This window comes from Diabrotica undecimpunctata, chromosome 8 (genome assembly GCF_040954645.1).
Source record: "Diabrotica undecimpunctata isolate CICGRU chromosome 8, icDiaUnde3, whole genome shotgun sequence".
Classification (NCBI taxonomy): Eukaryota; Metazoa; Arthropoda; class Insecta; order Coleoptera; family Chrysomelidae; genus Diabrotica; species Diabrotica undecimpunctata.
This window is the reverse complement of record NC_092810.1, coordinates 69066611-69084712: the sequence shown is the minus strand read 5'-3', so window position 1 is coordinate 69084712 and position 18102 is coordinate 69066611.

Genomic DNA, 18102 nt, shown 5'->3' with positions numbered 1-18102 from the left:
CGGCTGCTCCAAACGTGTTTATATAATTTCCCGTTTGATATTTGTAAATCCGGAAAATCGTCTGGGTTCTGGAGTACATTCCTATATAAATTATCGTACCAACTGCATGATTCCAGTTCTGATGCTAATAATTCCGACTCTGGTTCTTCGCTCTGGTTTTCTTGTGGTTGTCGTGACAAAGCATCCGCTACCTTGTTGAGGACTCCCTTTCTATATATTACCTCGAAATCGTACTGTTGCAGTTCTAAACTCCACCTGGCTAACCGACCTGACGGGTTTTTAAGGTTCTTCAGCCATTTGAGGGACTGATGGTCTGATATGACCTTAAAATTGTATTTTTCTATATATGGCCTCATTTGCTTTATCCCGTACACGATGGATAGACATTCTTTTTCCGTTGTGGAATATTTTGTCTCGGCTGGTGTGAGGGTTCGACTAGCATATGCAATTACTTTATCCTGGCCGTCGTATTTCTGTGTTAGTGCAACTCCAAGTCCACAGTTCGACGCATCTGTTTGCAGGTAAAATGTTTTCGAAAAATCGGGGCATGCTAATACTGGGGCCGATGTAAGTTTTGATTTTAGCTCTTCAAACGCGTTTTCCTGCTTATCGGTCCATTTTCATCTTATCTTCTTCTTCAGAAGCATGTTTAGCGGTCCTGCTATTGTCGAATAGTTCTCTATGAATCGGCGGTACCATGATGTTATTCCTAGGAACCGGCGGAGTTGACGCACATTTCTCGGTGCTGTAAGTCCGGTTATAGCGTTGGTTTTCTCCGGGTCAGTTTTTATTCCTTCTGCTCCAACCACATGTCCTAAGTATCTGAGTTCTGACTGGCAAAACGTGCATTTCTCGAAGTTCAGCTGTAATCTGGCTTCTTTCAGTCTTCGGAAGACTTCATGTAGGTGATTTAAATGCTCTTGGAGCGTTTTAGATATTACTACGATATCATCCAAGTAGGCAAACGCGAATTCCATATCGGGAGGTATTACCTTATCCAGTAGTCGTTGGAAAGTGGCTCCTGCGGAATGCAGTCCGAATGGGGTGGTTTTGAACTGAAAATGGCCTTTTCCGGGTACGCTGAATGCTGTCACTGGGCGGCTTGTTTCTTCTAGGGGTATTTGAAAATATCCCTGTTTCAAATCGAGGGTCGATATAAAATTTGCTTCCTTAAGTCTATCCAGAATTTCCGATATTCTGGGTAACGGATATGCGTCCTTATCTGATAGTTCGTTGATTTTTCTAAAGTCAATGCAAAATCTGTACGAGTTATCCTTTTTCCTAACTAGTACAATCGGTGAACTCCAACCACTTGTGGAGGGTTCGATGGTTCCTTCTTTTAACATCTTGTCCACTTCTTGGTTGATGATCTGTAGCATTGCGGGATTGTGCCGCCTATAAGGCTGCTTGACTAGATCGCACTTTTTCTTCAATTTTATTTCGTGTCTTATTAAGTTGGTGGGTCCTGTTATGTTCCCAAACTCCCTTAGTTCTTTTCTTAGGAACCTTTCTAACTCCGTATTTTGAGTGGAGTCTTTTAAAGTGTTACAAGTCTCTTCTTGATGTTGTATGTATTGTTTGGTCGTATGTTTATCGAATTTAAGTTCGATAGAATGGTTCCTGAGGAATTCAACTCCTATTAATGCATCTTCCGTCAACCCTGGCATTACTATGAATGTTTGTCGGGTTTGTAACTTATCGATCTCGCATTCAATTGTCAACTTCTGGTTAAGCTCAATTGACGCTCCATTTGCTAGTCTTGTTCTCCGCTGTAACTATCTAGAGAGTCCTTGAATATCTGAGCTATTCTATCCCCGACGTAATTTTTAGTAGTTCCTGTGTCGATGAGCGCTCTGTATGTTCTTTGCCCTATTTTTAGTGATGCGAACAGTCGAATGTCATTGCTTGCTGGCTGTGTAACGGCGAAAACGAATGGAGTCGAATCTTGTTTTACAGACTGGGACGACTCCTTGTTTCTCCAGTCTGTAATTCGTTTCCCTGACGCCTGAAACAGCAGTCGCTGCTGTAAACTCCTTCTCTGCCGCAACGCGAACAAAATTTTTTCATGGGTTTTTGCAGTTTTTACGGCTGTGACCTGGCATCTTGCATCTAAAGCATGCCGTTTTCGCATCGTACTCTGCTTGGTCCGTGCGTCTCCAGTTTCCACGGCAAATCTGATTTGCTCGGGTCTTTTCGTCTTCTAGAGCTTCGTATTCTTGGGCTAAATCCTGTAATTCGGCTAAGTTTCCGAAATCCCGGCGGCGAGCATAAAGCTTATATTCTGGTAACAAATTTTTGTATATCCTTTCGAGTTTTTGGGTTTTTAGAAAAAGATCCTTCTCGTCTGATTAATGTTTGAATCTCCGTGATATATCTATCTACTGGTTCGTTCTGTCTCTGTTTTCTGTTTCGGATTTCCTCTTCTAGTTGTAGCAAATATCCCCTGGGATAGAAAGCTTTTTTAAAATCTTCGCTGAAATCTGTCCATGACTTCCAATTTTTGTTATTGTTTCTGTACCATAACAAAGCGTGATCTCCTAATAATTCTGGTAATGCTCTTAGTAGATCTTGTTTATCGATCTCGTAGGCCAAGCTTAATTCGTCTATCCTCTCTAAGAATTCCATTGCATCCGAATGTTTCTTGTCGAAGTGTGTGTTCCACTTTCGTACTTGATTTAGCAATTCTGGTTGCCCCATTTGTTTCGTTATTGTTAATTCCTGTAATTGTCTTCGGATGCCCGAAATTTCCTGGGTCAGTGTGTCGGATTCTGTTCCCTTGGACGTTTTCTCTTTTGGGATTGTTCCTGTAGCTTCCTCGCGATTTTTAAAATAGGTTCTGAGTCGTGCTCTCAATTCGTCGACGGTTCCCTTGGGATCTAAGCCGCATTTTTCAGCCTCGCTCTGCAATTCCTCTTTGCAAAGTCGATTTATCCACGACGTACCTGTTACTGAGTCTGTGTCTTTATCTGTCGGCATGTTATTAATTTTTGCTCGGGCGCCAGTTTGTGATGGGTAGCTCTTTCGGGGCGACAGACTCAGTAAAACACAGGTTTGAAATAAAAATATATCTATTAATTTAGTATATCTACAATAAATAAAAATAAAAAGGGATTCTACGTTGTATACTTCTACAATGAATAAAACTAAAACGAATTCTACTGGATCCCGTGATGAACGAAGTCCTCGGCGAACGTCTATAAAAGAAAAGAAATTAATTAGTACTACTAATAAGAAACGAAATGGGGGAAATCGATCGCGCGCAGATTTATACTCGCTTTCGCTTCAATTCAGCGAAAGCTCCGAATATGCTCGCAAACAAAATATTTAGCTGTGCAGACCCATGGCAATGTTCAATACACAATGCCGACGGGTTCCGCTCGGCTAAGGACAGAGTATGATCCTCAATACGGAAATCTCTGTCCCGGTTGGTTCTGTGCAGATCCACGGTAATGCTCAATACGCAATACCGATGGGTTCCGCTTGGTTAGGGACAGAGTATGATCCTCAATACGGAACTCTCTCTGTCCAGAATGGCTCGCAGGTTCACTACACCGGCGAGTCAGGGAGCCTAGAGCGCTAGCTACAAGACTGTCTAATTCCGCTATTCACACGCCTTAAATAGCCGTTTGAATCCCACTACGCCGTCACGTTGTAGAAGTGGATGCGCAAATATTGACACTCCCACGGTTCGAACTGTTAAACGATCAAAGCATCGTTACATAGGTAAGTAAAATTGTTTCAAATTTAATAGGTTAAAAACAATTCTGAATATATTTCGAAGATGTCAAAAGCTAAATTGTTCGAAGTAACACAATTTTGTGTATTATGATTGATATAAAAAAATCACATTCTTCTATCAGTAGCCTCTCTGTTCTGGTTATAATTAAACGGATAGTAAATATAGCTATATTAAAAAGATAGAATCGTTACACTGTAAAAATTATAAGTAATAATGATCCATGATACTTTAAGTTAAAGTCGTTAATAAATAAAAGTTAATAAGCAAAAGTTAAGTTAGGATCTTTACACTGTAAAAATTATATATAATAGTGATCGATTCTACTTTAATGCAACCAAAGTTTTTTTTCTTTCAGAAACCACTATGCACATCTGCTTAGAAGTTTACAATAGGAGTAAAAGTTATTGCACGTTAACACCTGTAATTCCAGATTATACTCCGCGAGGTAAGACCTATAATCTGATTTTGTTATAATTACCTTCTTCATTAACATCTTCATCTGACATGAAAAATAAAAATTATGATATGAAGGATAATTTTCCAGAGAACAAAATTACCAATTGAATGTCGGTTGAATTCTGTTTGTGTTGTACAAAGTATTTGTTAGATTAAGAAAATGTTTTTAAGGAAAAATAGTAGAAATTATTTATAATATTTCTAGCTCACACTATATACGAGGACTGCCTTTTAAATTTTTAAAAAGACTGAAACAGAAACGAACCAGTTCAAAACAAAGTGTTTTATTGCTTTTAAAAATACATATTCGCCTTTAAGGTCTATACATGTTCCAATTCTGGAAACATTTTTTTCTCTGTGAATCTGATATTTCAAAAACATGATTTTGAAAGTCTTCAACAGCTTCTTGGGGGGATGGAAATAGCTGTCCGCGCAACTTTTAATGAGCTGAACAAGAAAAAGTCATTGGGCGATAAATCGGGTGAATACGGGCAATTTGTTATTTCTATTGTTCGATTGTAAAAACTTGGCAACCCTTGTACTACAAACTGTTAAGGTTTTCTAGATACATTCTTCATTTACAGCTGTTATGGTAGACGAACACCCTTCAGTATGAGCAGTTATGAGAGATGAACATCATTCAGTAACAGCAGTTATGGTTGACGAATTTTCACAGGGTATGCTCTCATCACATGTAACTTTTTTATATTGAATATATTACTTTTTAATTTTTTACAGTGTCCACTGCTTAGAAGAAGGTACTATGGACTATGATTCGGATGATTCAGTCAAAGACTGCGATTACATATTAAAACATGAAACCGAGGGTTCTGTAGGTAGTGAAAAAGATGATCGAGATAATGAGGAATGGGACACAAAAAAAGTCGTAGATGGAATACAGCAAGACCGTCAACGTGGAAAAGAAATATTGAAAAGAAAAAGAGAAATACAGGGCAACCGTACAAAAGTGAAAATGGGAAAATACAGGCGTCCAAGATGTGTCAGCCAGCAGATTGTTCAAAGTGTCGTTACAAGTGTACCTTAATATTTTCTGAGGAAGATCGCAAATTATTATGCCAAACATATTGGAATTTAACAGATCAGAGACGAAAAGACTTCATACTTATGCATGTATGTGCAAAACAGATTCTAATCGACAGGTGTGTCAGAAATTCTTTTGAAAAACTTTGTGTATATCAAACTTCCCTATACTTAATGCACTTCAACATAAAAATGACAGTGGATAGTATGCTGGTGGGGATAAACGGGGCAACGAAGCTCTCTTCAATAAAACTCCAGAAAAAAAAAATTAAAACTAGAGTGAAAGAACACATAGAAAGTTTTCCCATTACTGAAAGTCATTATACAAGGAAATCAAGTAAAAGATTGGACTTAAACACGAATTTAAACATTAAGAAAATGTAGAGAAAATCAGTGGCCAACTGTAAGCCTAATAATCTACCGTAGAATATTTTGCACATAATACAATATGCCATTTTTTAAACCAAAGAAGGATCAATGTGTTGTAGTGAATACCAGAATGCATCTATGGAAGAAAAGATAACACTGGGGGTAAAGTACAAAGAACATCTTAACAGAAAATCAATGTCTATGAAAGAGAAAGAAACAAATAAACAAAAGTCTGTTACTGATGCCAATTTTAAATCTATAACATGTGACATGCAAAGCGTGCTTCAAATTCCTTCTGCTCAAGTTAGTTTATTATACTACCTGCGTAAATTAAATTTATACAACTTTACTATTTACGAAGCTGCTCCACCAAACGATGTCTTCTGTTATTTTTGGACGGAAATTAACGGAAAACGTGGTAGTTGTGAGATTGGTAGTTGTTTGTCATTATACATAAAATCACTTTCTTATGAGGTACGACATTACAGTACGATTTTTTCTGATACTTGCGGTGGGTAGAATAGAAACGTGCAGATTCCAGCTTTACTACTGTGTACTGTGAAAACCCACCCTTCACTTTGGGTCATAGAACAAAAATTTATGGAAAGTGGGTATTCATTTATGGAGGTCGATTCCATGCATAGCTCTATTGAAAGAGCAAAACGAAATGTTGATATTTTCAGCCTACGTGACTATGAAAATATTTTTAAAATGGCGAAAGTTGGTAGAAAACGTTTTAGTTATTCCTATAAGAGTAGAGAATTAGAATTTAGGGAATTTTTAGATTTAAAAAACTAGCTCCACTTATCATACACAACAAAAAACAAGATCAAAGAGGTTACACAGTGTCTTCGCTCTAATATGGTAGCGACCCATCAATCTATCCATCAGATCGACTGCTCTCATATGTCTGTTGTATTTGCGAAGGATCTGCGGACAGTTGACTTCGATGTATTTCTTTTTCTTTCGATCATATCGTGGTACTTTTGCAATATGTTGATTTGGATTTGCTCTAAAAAACGGCTCAATGCCAACGTAAGTCGATGCTAGCCGCAGCTCATCAACACACAATATAGCCGTCTTTGGAATCGATTCGAAACGATTGTTGACCAATTAGCCAATTTCGGATACGAAACAGTGGATCATAGCCTGGCTGACCTTTTCTAATGCGCTGCCTATTATCTTGAGACGATAAGTGTTTCTTTATTTTCATAAACTTTTTACAGGCATTGTCTTCTGGAAGGGGGAGAACACCTTTTTGATCCAGTAGCTCTCGAGATTAGGGTATCGATAAATCGACATGTACACCAATACTCCGATAAATTTCCGAATCTCCTAACCACTCGTGGCGAATTTTGTATTTATATTTTCTTGACGAGCTGCAGCGTTCGTTCATTGGCCACCAAATCAATAATCTCTTTTGTGAAGAAATAATTGAAGAGTTCTATTGGTGTTTTCAGTTCTTTTATTGACGATGGCAACAGTGCATCTCCTTGGAAAGCTACTTCGTTTACATGCAAGCGCATTGATCGCTTACGCGACGTTACCTTGGTAAATTGTTCCGAATCTTTTTGATATCCTGAATAGCTGAAATGAGAATAAAAATAGTACGCTATTGCTAAAGTATGAATTTATAATTATTACCTCTCCTAGTGAAACCACCAATAGAAGGCGTGACCAGAATCTTCCATTATAAGTAATGGCCTCCTCCTTTTCTACAGATTCGACATATTCTTCAGCTTCGATTTTCACCGCTGTTGTCATTGTTGATGATGCAGCAGGTGCTTCTATGTCACTGATATTTAGCGACATGTTCACGTTTTGAATAAAGTAGTCGCTTGTTTCACCTGCTTGCATTTCACGGATACACTCTGTAATTATGTCACCTGGAGCGATCTCATCCGGCTCGTAATCTGGGTCAATGTCTGGATCATCATTGCTATAATCACCTTCTGACGAATCCGTTCCAACAAAGTCCATAAGTTCTTGGATTTCATCTTCGGTCATTACCGACAAATTAAACTTTTTCTTTCTCCAGTTATTATTGCCTGTCATTTCCAGAAGCAAAATATACAAGTAAGTGATGAAACGTTGGAAAACAATAGCACAACATCACAACACAACAATCACAACAAAGTGAGACGAAACTCACATAAACCGGCAAGGGGTCCCTCAGGAACCCTTGTTTTGTAATAATTCCATATATATTGTGAAACTTGAAGCTCTAAAGCATTCATAAAAAAATGTTTTCCCTAAATTCAGATTATTTGCAGTATCATAATTTTACTTCGAAAAAAATTTTTAAATGAGAGATAATTGAATTGTTCTGCGTTCACCTCCTCCTGTCACACAAAACTGGGACAGAAATGTAACGATAAGATAAGGTTTAATGAATTTAGAATGCATTTGAAACGTCTCTAGACGAACTAGTGGGGGAGATTCAAAACAGTTTGCGGCTACCTGACTTTTACCTGCGGTTTAAATAAATAATAAGCGAAGGGGCCCTCAGGGACCTCTTACCAGTTAGAGGGTTAAGACAGTTCCGGATTTTTTGATGATATCCCGAATATTCTAGATTTCTTTAATACTCCTTCTTTTTCATCAAGGAACTTTTTCTATATGGAATAAATCTCACGGAAGTGTCGTAACAATTCACCAACGCGTGAACTACGCCGCGCGCCGGTCACGTAAACAGCGCGTAGTTTACGTGTTGCACATAGCGCACATCAAGTTCTACGTAGCGTTGACAACGCGAACCAACTGATCTCAACACTACGCAACTATAGTCAAGTATAACTTGGAAACTATGCACCTTGTTTTCCGCGTTGTTAAAGCGACGACATTAGCGCTCGTATAAAAGCTTCCTTAATAATATATCCTTAATAACTCAGCTTGAATACCATATTTAATCAATAATACATTGTCTTCTAAATCTTCCCATTTACATTATATTTTGGATTTGATTTTTATGAGCAGCTTATTCTGGAAGTTTGAATTCTAGTTTACAAAATTTTTATCTTTTTATTTTTTCAGAGTATTTAAAAGTACCTTTTAGTAGATTTCTAAATCCGGTAATTTTTTTTGTCTCCATAATGATATTTATTTTTCTTTAAATAAATTATCTGTGAAACATGTATTTTGCATACAGAAAAAAACATATTTTTGTCCATGTTTTGACAATACTGCATTGTTTCGTGTTACATATTTCGTTATGTAGACCTTCACATACTTTATGATATACAGTGTCCATTTAATGAATTTTCAAGGTTACTTTAGTTTGTCATTCGATATAAAAAATAATGCGGGTTATTTATTCTAAAATGCTTTTCTAATTGTTTAACGAACAATAGAGCTTTTGTTATTACCTTCTCATATATCAACATCTACCATTTAAATATTTTATTAGTTCTCTTTATAAAACAATTAAATTTGTTTAAAATTGTATCGTCTCATGTTTTATGTTTTGATAATTAAGAGAAAGCCTCTCCTTGGGTAAAATATGATGGAATGAGTAGTTAAACTCTAAAACGAGAAAAGTCCACATAATTAGGTAGAATAATGGGCCGAATTTCCAATTACACAAGGCAGGGGAAGAAATTCTAGAGAGATAGTTAATTGTAAAGAAAAAAATATATCAGTTGAAATTAATAACAATAATGAGATTACGATCGCTCAATTGGAATATATTTTATGCTTATACTTAGAAAAGAAAAGATATATTCGAAACACAGGAAATAAGAAGAGCTATAAATTTTCTAAAATGGGAAAGTATGTGCAATTCTTCAGATTAAAGCCGCACTAATCATTTATAAAATATGGACGGAGAAAAGTATAACCAAATGAACTGTACTCTTGTACCAAATGAATTGTTAGGCACAAGGCCGGACTGGCTCATAAAAATGGTGCCAACCTAAACCCTAGACCCCCCCTCCTAAACTTTTTTGAAATCCTAATACATGTAAAGTAAATCAATATTATTTGTGAATTATTTAAGTTTAATTTTAATTTAAATCCATAAAATAATTTACTATTTATATTGGGAATAAGCCACAATTTTACATTAAAGTAAGTTTGAACCGATGGCGTGGGATACAGATTCGACTTCGTGCTTTTTAACCACAACAACTTTAATATACATTGGAGCTGGAATTACCGCAGATCTTGGCATCAGACTTGACTTCCAATTGATCCTCGTTAAAGTGTTTAAAGTGTAGGTACTCATTCCGATTACGAGGCCTCGGATGAGTCCCGTATCGTTACTTTTCGTCACTACCTCCCTGTGCCGGGAGTGGGTAATTTGCGCGCCTGCTGCCTTCCTTGGATGTGGTAGCCGTTACTCAGGCTCCCTCTCCGGAATTGAACTTATAAACTTATACGAAAATAAACTTATTTTAAAGTAAAATTGTGGCTTATTGTCAATAAAAATAGTAAATTATATTAAGATGCCACTAAAAAATAGCTTCAGTTTCTCACTATCGCTTTTACTGTGTTATACTCTTTTGTACTCCCTGGATACTCCCTATAATTTTTTACAAACTGTGAGTAATTTTCCAACTGCTTTTACAGAAGAGTCTACTCATTCAAAAAAATTTAAGAAAACTCATGGTGATTAGTTGTCAATAGTCAATTCACTTTCTGAATGTTTTCAATTTTTTAGTGTGCTCTAAAACTCCATATAAAATACTTTCGAAAATGAGAATATTTTAGTAAGTATTGTACATTATCTGAAAATAGTTTAAAATAGACTAAAAACTTTAATGTGCGCGTTGGAAATACCCAAATTCGAAAATTTAGAAGTAAAAACCATCCCAATGCAAATATACTTAATAAGCGTAATAACTATAGATGGTCTCAAATACTAGAACTTAATGTAGATATCATTCAAATCAAATCAATTTAAGGGCAAAATTAAAGGTTCTTAAACCAAACTTGGGTAAAAAATTATAAGTTAAATATCCCTAACGGCAGGTGATTCGTGGGATTGGAAAACGAAGATAATTTAAAATTAATAATTCCATATCAGCTAAGACAATAGAATACAACTTGAAAAAGTCTTGACGGGAGATTTATTTAATTTTGTACCATACATAGTGAACTAAATTACTAAGAAGTAAACTTAGAGCGCTGATGTGAGTCACCACCATGTGAGTCGAAGACACTGTTGCTTAGTCCTGGTATATTATAGGATTATAGATGAGGGCGTTCATAGAGGTGAGAATCACAAAAAAGATGAACACAAAATAATAAAAAGAACAGGGAAGAGGGATCCAAAAAAGGGACCCACTTTTTTAAATATTTGAATAATTAGAATTAGAAACAGAAATGGATTATTCGTAAAACAAAAAGAAAAACTTCAAAATACTGTTATGGATACCAAAATGCAATGAAAATATTAGCAAAGCACAAATAGCATAAAAAAATGATAAATTTCCCTATATCAAAAATATATTTAACATATCAAAATCTTAAACTATATACACATAAAATAATATGAAAACGGTCTTAATTAACCTAAGTTCTCTTTGCAACGGATTAGCATATGTAAAAATCATTTTTTTAGGTTTTATGGTTATAATTTTATTTGCTAATGCATCGGATTTTCCTTAATAGTTATAAAAATTAAGTTCAATTTGAAAATATGTTTTTTTAACACGCTAATTCGAAGAAAGAAAAAAAAACATTAAAGCGAAGATATTAATAGGAAAACGTTTTGCATAAAATAGTTTTCTATTCAAAGACTAGATTATCCTTGACGCAAAATACGCATTGCGTCTAGAAGGCAACAAATGTGGCGGCTAAAAGTCGGCACGGAATCAATGAAAAAAAATTTATTGCCTTTTCATTTTTTTAGAATCTAAAAATCGTTAATGGCCAAACTAAAGTTCGATATGCTTCTTTGGTATGTGGTTATTAAAACCATACACACATACATAAGGGCTGCGAATTTAGAGGTTCAAAACTGCGACTGCTAAATAAAACCCGTGTGTTAAACTCTAAAATTCCCAGCTATTGGGTATTGAGCACACCAAGCAGCGTACCAGAAAAACATTGTTAGGATTTGGACGCCGTTTGTTGGATACAAAGTTTTGGTTATATAGTAATTGGTGCTTACTATTTTCCCCCAAAACCTAAAGTGTAAGGGTGTTGTTTTTTGTACCCACTGGCTTCGATATGTAGGATTCTGGGGCGCAACAATCATATACGTATTATGTAGTTTAGGTGCGTAGAAAACTGCACCTGTATATTTTAGGCCAATTGTGGAATGCATCACTCTTACATTATAACAGAAACAGCGGATATTGATACTTACTAAAGGCGCCCGAATCGTAAAAATTATCTTCAAGGGCGCTGAATCTAAGCTATTAACACAAAACTTTGGGTGCTATTTTTGAGCCTTGTGCGCTGATCTTTGATTATCTGATATCTGATACGAGTTGTAACTTGTACTCACTGGCGTCGTTATGTACTATTGTGGGGCACAACAATACTATATGTATATTCTAGTTAAGGAGCCCAGAAAACTGTACCTGTATATTTTAGGTCAATTGTGGATGTACCACTCTTGTATTATAACAGAAACAGCTGATATAGGTAACTACTAAAGGCGCCCGAATCGTAAAAATGTTCTTCGAGGGGGCCGCACGCCCCATCTAAGCTATTAACAAAAATCCCTGGGTGCCATTTTAGAGCTATGTGCGCCAATTGAAAAAATAAATCAATTAAAAGGTGAAATCGGTAGCTACATTATCTTTTGGTTTCAAAAATTTTTTCAGCGTTAAATTTTTTTATGGATAGATGCCAACGAAGGCAAAAGACGTATCGGCCCGCGGGCCGGTTGGCCGGCGGGTCAGTCCGGCCGTGAACACGGTCAGCTTCACTTCACGGTTAGGTTGGATGGCATGTGCACTTCGATGTGTTTGGATTATGAAGTTCATGGTTCGCCCACAGTTCAGTCAGGAATTTTAATTTTAAGCCTAGTCATAGCATACGGAACAAAAGTCAAAGTTATTAGTATCTGCTAGTTTGAATTAGCAGTTACGGGTGTATGAAGTCGGCCGATAGATTAGCAGTACGATGAGAGATGGAGGCCCATAGCACGATGGAGGCTTATTTTCGTTGGTACCTACAGGATTGCATCATTAAACATCGGGCATAAAACGTACAATGCGCTAATTTACACAGGGATTAAAAAACATAAAAATTATGCCGGTGACAAAATTGCACAGATATACGAGAACTCTCTAGAAAGCTATAACGGAAGAACAAAATTAGCGAATGCTTCATCGATGAAACTTAATAAGAAATTAGCTAATAGTGCCCGGATTAACAGAAGACCCTATACTCGAATCGAATTTCTTAGCAAAAATTCTATCGAACTTAAGTTCGATCGAGATATGACTACACAACATGCGCAGCTTCGAGAAGAAACCTGTAACGCTTTGAAGGACACTACCCAAAGTACGGAGTTAAACAGATTCCTAAGAAAAGAACCAAGGGGGTTCGAGAAAGTGAGAGAACCCACCAACTTAATAAAACACTAAATAAAGTTGATGAAGAGATGCGACATCGTCAAGCAACCGTATAGACGGCACAACCACGCAATGTTACAAATCATCAATCAAGAAGTGGACAAGATGTTAGAACAATATTGTAAAAGAAAATATCAAATCCTCCACAAGTGGTTGGAGTTTACCGATTGTATTAGTTAGAAAAAAAAGACAACTCGTACAGATTTTGTATCGACTTTCGAAAAGTTAACCAGCTATCAGATAAGGACGCATATCCTTTACCCAGAATATCATAAATTCGGGAGAGACTCAAAGAGGCAAATTGTATTTCAACCCTCGATTTAAAACAAGGTTATTTCAAACTGGAAGAGAAGAGACAACCCACCCAGTAACAGCATTTAGCGTACCCGAAAAATCACAAAAATTAAAAAAAAATAATTACGGGGAAAAACAGAAATAACTGAAGACAATTTCTAGATAATGATAAATTTAGAATTTAAAAATCAATACGAAATTAGTTTTACTTTGGTTCTCCAAGAGTTATTAGAACGCCCAACTATGTCAATGTTAAATCTATTGAGGTGGGAATATATTTTTAAACTAATAAAAAGAAATAATATCGTCTAAAGTGAACTAAACTTTAAAGTGAGATATCATTATTTGATTATGACTGTAACTCTTTATAATCGAACGACATTAAATATATTTCGTATATTAGTTGGTTTACTTAGTTTGAGAATATTTTTACAGAGTCATTGTCAGAAATAACTACACAAAAATTCGTACCACACCTTATTAATAGCCGAAATAAAGTTATTCTTGCAGACTTCTTTAAATAAAAAAAATGAACGACATTAAATATATTTCGTATATTAGTTGGTTTACTTAGTTTGGGAATATTTTGACAGAGTCATTGTCAGAAATAACTACACAAAAATTCGTACCACACCTTATTAATAGCCGAAATAAAGTTATTCTTGCAGACTTCTTTAAATAAAAAAAATGAATAATCATGAATACTGGAAGTGTATATTCATTAATTTTGATTAAAAACTTTATATTTGTAAATACTAATTTAAAAACGAATAAGAAAATTTCAAAAATAAACATTTAAACCTTTGTTATAATTGATGCAGTTTTATTTTGTTAATAAATTGCACGTGAATAATTTTATTCTTGAAGTTACAATTGATATGGGCTATAAGCACTTGTGCTTGATTTATATTAACTTCCAGCCGCTTCCAATCGAAGCCAAGTTTTTCCAACGTAGCAAAAAATTAATTACCAAATTTACTAAACAGGTGGGACTGGTTTCAGTGAACAGAGTATACCAAAAGGTACCATAAAAAGGAGAAAACTTTTATTTTTTTAATATAATTTATCCGTTTTTATCTTTTTGTTTCGCAAACTGTGTTAAAGATAAAATACTAATATTCGTTTAAACTAATTTGTTTACTTTGGTATGTATTAACAAAGCTTTTTCCAAATCAGCTGATAACGTTGCTGTGCTTAATTAATATTTATCAGTGGTTACTAAAAACAAAAATCATTACTTTTGGCAATTATCGATAATGATACGTAATGAGTATGTAGCTATAATACTTTACTAAAAATATAAATTAGGCATTTTTTGGAGAAAATCAGATTTATAAATTAATATGGTGTAATGTTTATTTTAATTTATTTAAAGACTTCTAACATTAACGCTAAAACACGATTAATTTATAACTTTTATTTATTTAACCGTACTAGACTGTACGTACAGGGTGAGAAAGAGGTTTAGACTCCTGGCAGTGTTAGCCTCTAAATTGGGCAGGACGTCATCTAACACACTATTGCACACCTATAAAACATTCATTAGACCTATTATCAAATACAAGGCATGCATCTACGCCTCCCTTAAACCCCACGAAAACAATGCCATCATGGCTACTGAAAGAAAAATCCTCAGATCCTGCATGAGGAAGAGCAGTCACTATTCATCAGCACATATATACCTACTGGTAAATATAATACCTATTAAGGACAGAATCCTATCCCTCAGTAGAAGGTATGTCCTTCGAACTATAACAGGCTCGAATAACAGAGCAAAGCAAATATTAAAGACACCTTGCAATCGCCGAGGGCAAATACTCACCAGGTTTCCTCAAAGAAAAGTTCCGTTCCCTCCAGCTAAACGTCTTCACAATACTGGACACGAACTTCCTGATGAGTATTTTGAAACCTTACAAACATTCCCCATTAAATATCGCAGCTAACAACTGCACGCCAAAAATGCTGATTAAGAGCCCTTCCTATTGTATGGCTGGTAACCCCTGAAGTACCTCCTTCGACATGTTTGGCATAGCTCACCGAAATTCTTCTTGTGCGCTTCTTAATATATTCACATCGTCCACATATACGTCACCTTTTGAACCCCAGCCCAGCTCCTTAGTAGTCCACTACTTCTCCACACATAACATCATTCATCACGATTTATCATACCTCCATTACTCCGAAAAAAAAAAGGAGTACCCCTTCCTCAGAAACAAGCATTCCGGCAAATCTTGAAAAACTTGAAAAGACAGAGAAGATACCAGAACTAGACATTAATAAACACTGGGCCATTATTAAAAAGAACGTGCTGGAGCCCTCTAAAAATGTTCTGAAGATAGAAAAACCAAAGAAACAGAAAGAATGGATGAGTGACGAAATTTTTTTATTGATGAATTCTCGAATACAATCGAAAGGCAAAAATGAAGAACAGTATAAGCAAATTAACACAGAGATCAAAAGAAAAATCCGCGACACTAAAAAACAATGGTTACAAGACAAATGTAAGGAGATTGAAAACTTGGAAGCCAAATATGATTCGTTCTATCTTCACGAGAAAGTTAAAGAAATGATCAACAATAGAAACAGGAAGCAGACAGTACTTATAGACCAACAAGGGAACATGATAATGGAAACAGAGGAGAAACTAAAACATTGGCAGACATACATAAAAGAACTGTTTGATGATCAAAGGCAGCCTCCTTGTGATAATTTTCCAGAGGAGACAGGTCCAGAAATAAGCAAAGAAGAAGTAATGCAAGCGGTGAAGTCATCAAAGAATAGCAAAGCTCCAACAGCGTTGTCAAATAATGGTTGTTAAGCTTCAACCCCATTCCCGCACATTTTTGTCTCCACTGGTGCAGTGCTTCTTGGATATATATTTTGAATAGGGTGGGGGAAAGACAACATCCTTGTCTCAAGCCTTTCGTTACTGTAAATACCCTTGAGAAAATATTTCCTGTTTTTACAGTGCTTTGAGGACATTTATAGATGTTCAGTATTGCTTTTAGATATGTTTTACTAAGGTCCGTTTTCGTCAAGACACTAAATAAGAGTTTTAAAGGAACTGTATCATAAGCCTTCTCCAGATCTATAAATACCAGATGCGTAGGGAGGTTTCGAGCTGTTCGTTTTTCAATTACTTGTTGAAGGGTAAATGTCTTGTCCACGCACGATCTTCCTGCTCTGAAGCCGCTTTGTTCTTCAATTTCTTTATACTCCTCTTCTTCTTCTTTTCAATATACGACCATATAACCTTCCCAGCGAGCTAGTTACGCTAATGCCTCTATAATTTCCGCATTCTTTTCTGTCTCCCTTTTTATAAATGGGGCTAATGTGGGCCAAATTCCAATCGTCTGGAATCGTTTGGCCTTCAATTAAGCATTTATTAAAAATATTCACTATGCATTTCAAAAGAGCATCCGGTCCATGTTTCACCAACTCGATGGGAATGTCTCCAGGCCCGGGTGCTTTTCCATTTTTCATTTGTTTCAATTCTTTTTTCAGTTCTTCTTTGTTTATCTTATGCACCTCTGAGTTTTCTGTCATTGAGATATGGTCAGGTCTTTCCATAAATTCGTGCCTACTTTCTGTTAATAGCGTTTCGTAATATTTTTCCCACTTTTTATTTTGAATCAGGTTTATATTTCCCTCATCTTTTCTTTCTTTTCTAATATTTTTTATGAATTTCCAAGCTTGTGTCACTTTGGTTCCTCCTAAGCATCGGTCCATCTCTTCGCATTTCTCTTCCCACATTTCGTTTTTTCTTTTAGTGACTTCCTTCTTTGCTTCCCTGTTGAGTCTGCTGTAAATTCTGCGGTCTTCTGAGTCTTTCGTGGATAGCCATGTTTGATAAGCTTTTTTTTTGTCTTTAATTAATTTTCCTACTTCTTCGTTCCACCACTCAGGATTTTTTCTTTTGTCAGCTTCTTCGTACCCCAATGCCTCTTTGGCCGCCTGATGAATGCAATTTTTTATATCTTGATATTCTTTTTCGGCTGTTTCTCTTCGAGTTAAGTGAGTTAGTTTTGAGGCTAGTCTAAGTTTGTAGAGGAATTGTACTGATTCTTGTTTGAGGCTATCAATATTATATCTTATCTTTGTGGAAGCTGCTACCTTCTCCTGTTCAATTTTGTTCTTGTTTACTTTCCTGTAGTGTATGGTTATTTTTGCGACCACCATATAGTGGTCAGATCCGCATTCGGCACCACGATACACCCTTACGTCATTTGTTTGGAGCCTTTTGTTTTCTGGTTGGATGAGATAGTCGATTATAGATTTTATCTTTTTCTTTGGTTGTTCCCAGGTAAATTTATGTATATCTTTGTGCTGATAAAATCCATTCATTATTTTAAGCTGTAATGTTTCACAAAGATCAATGAGTCGCTCTCCGTTGTTGTTTATTTTGTCTTCACCATATCTTCCTATCACATTGTCTTGTAATTTTTTGCCTACCCGAGCATTGAAATCTCCTAATAGGCATATTTCTTTGGATCGGTTTACATGGGTCAACACGTCAAGCAATTTGTCATAGAATTCATCCTTAACTTTTGTATCAGAATCGTCACTAGGAGCATATACTCCTATTATAACTATCGTCTCCCCATGTTTCTCAAGATCCATCATAATGATCTGCTCGTCTATCTCTTCCCAACTCTTGATATTGTTACCAGCGGA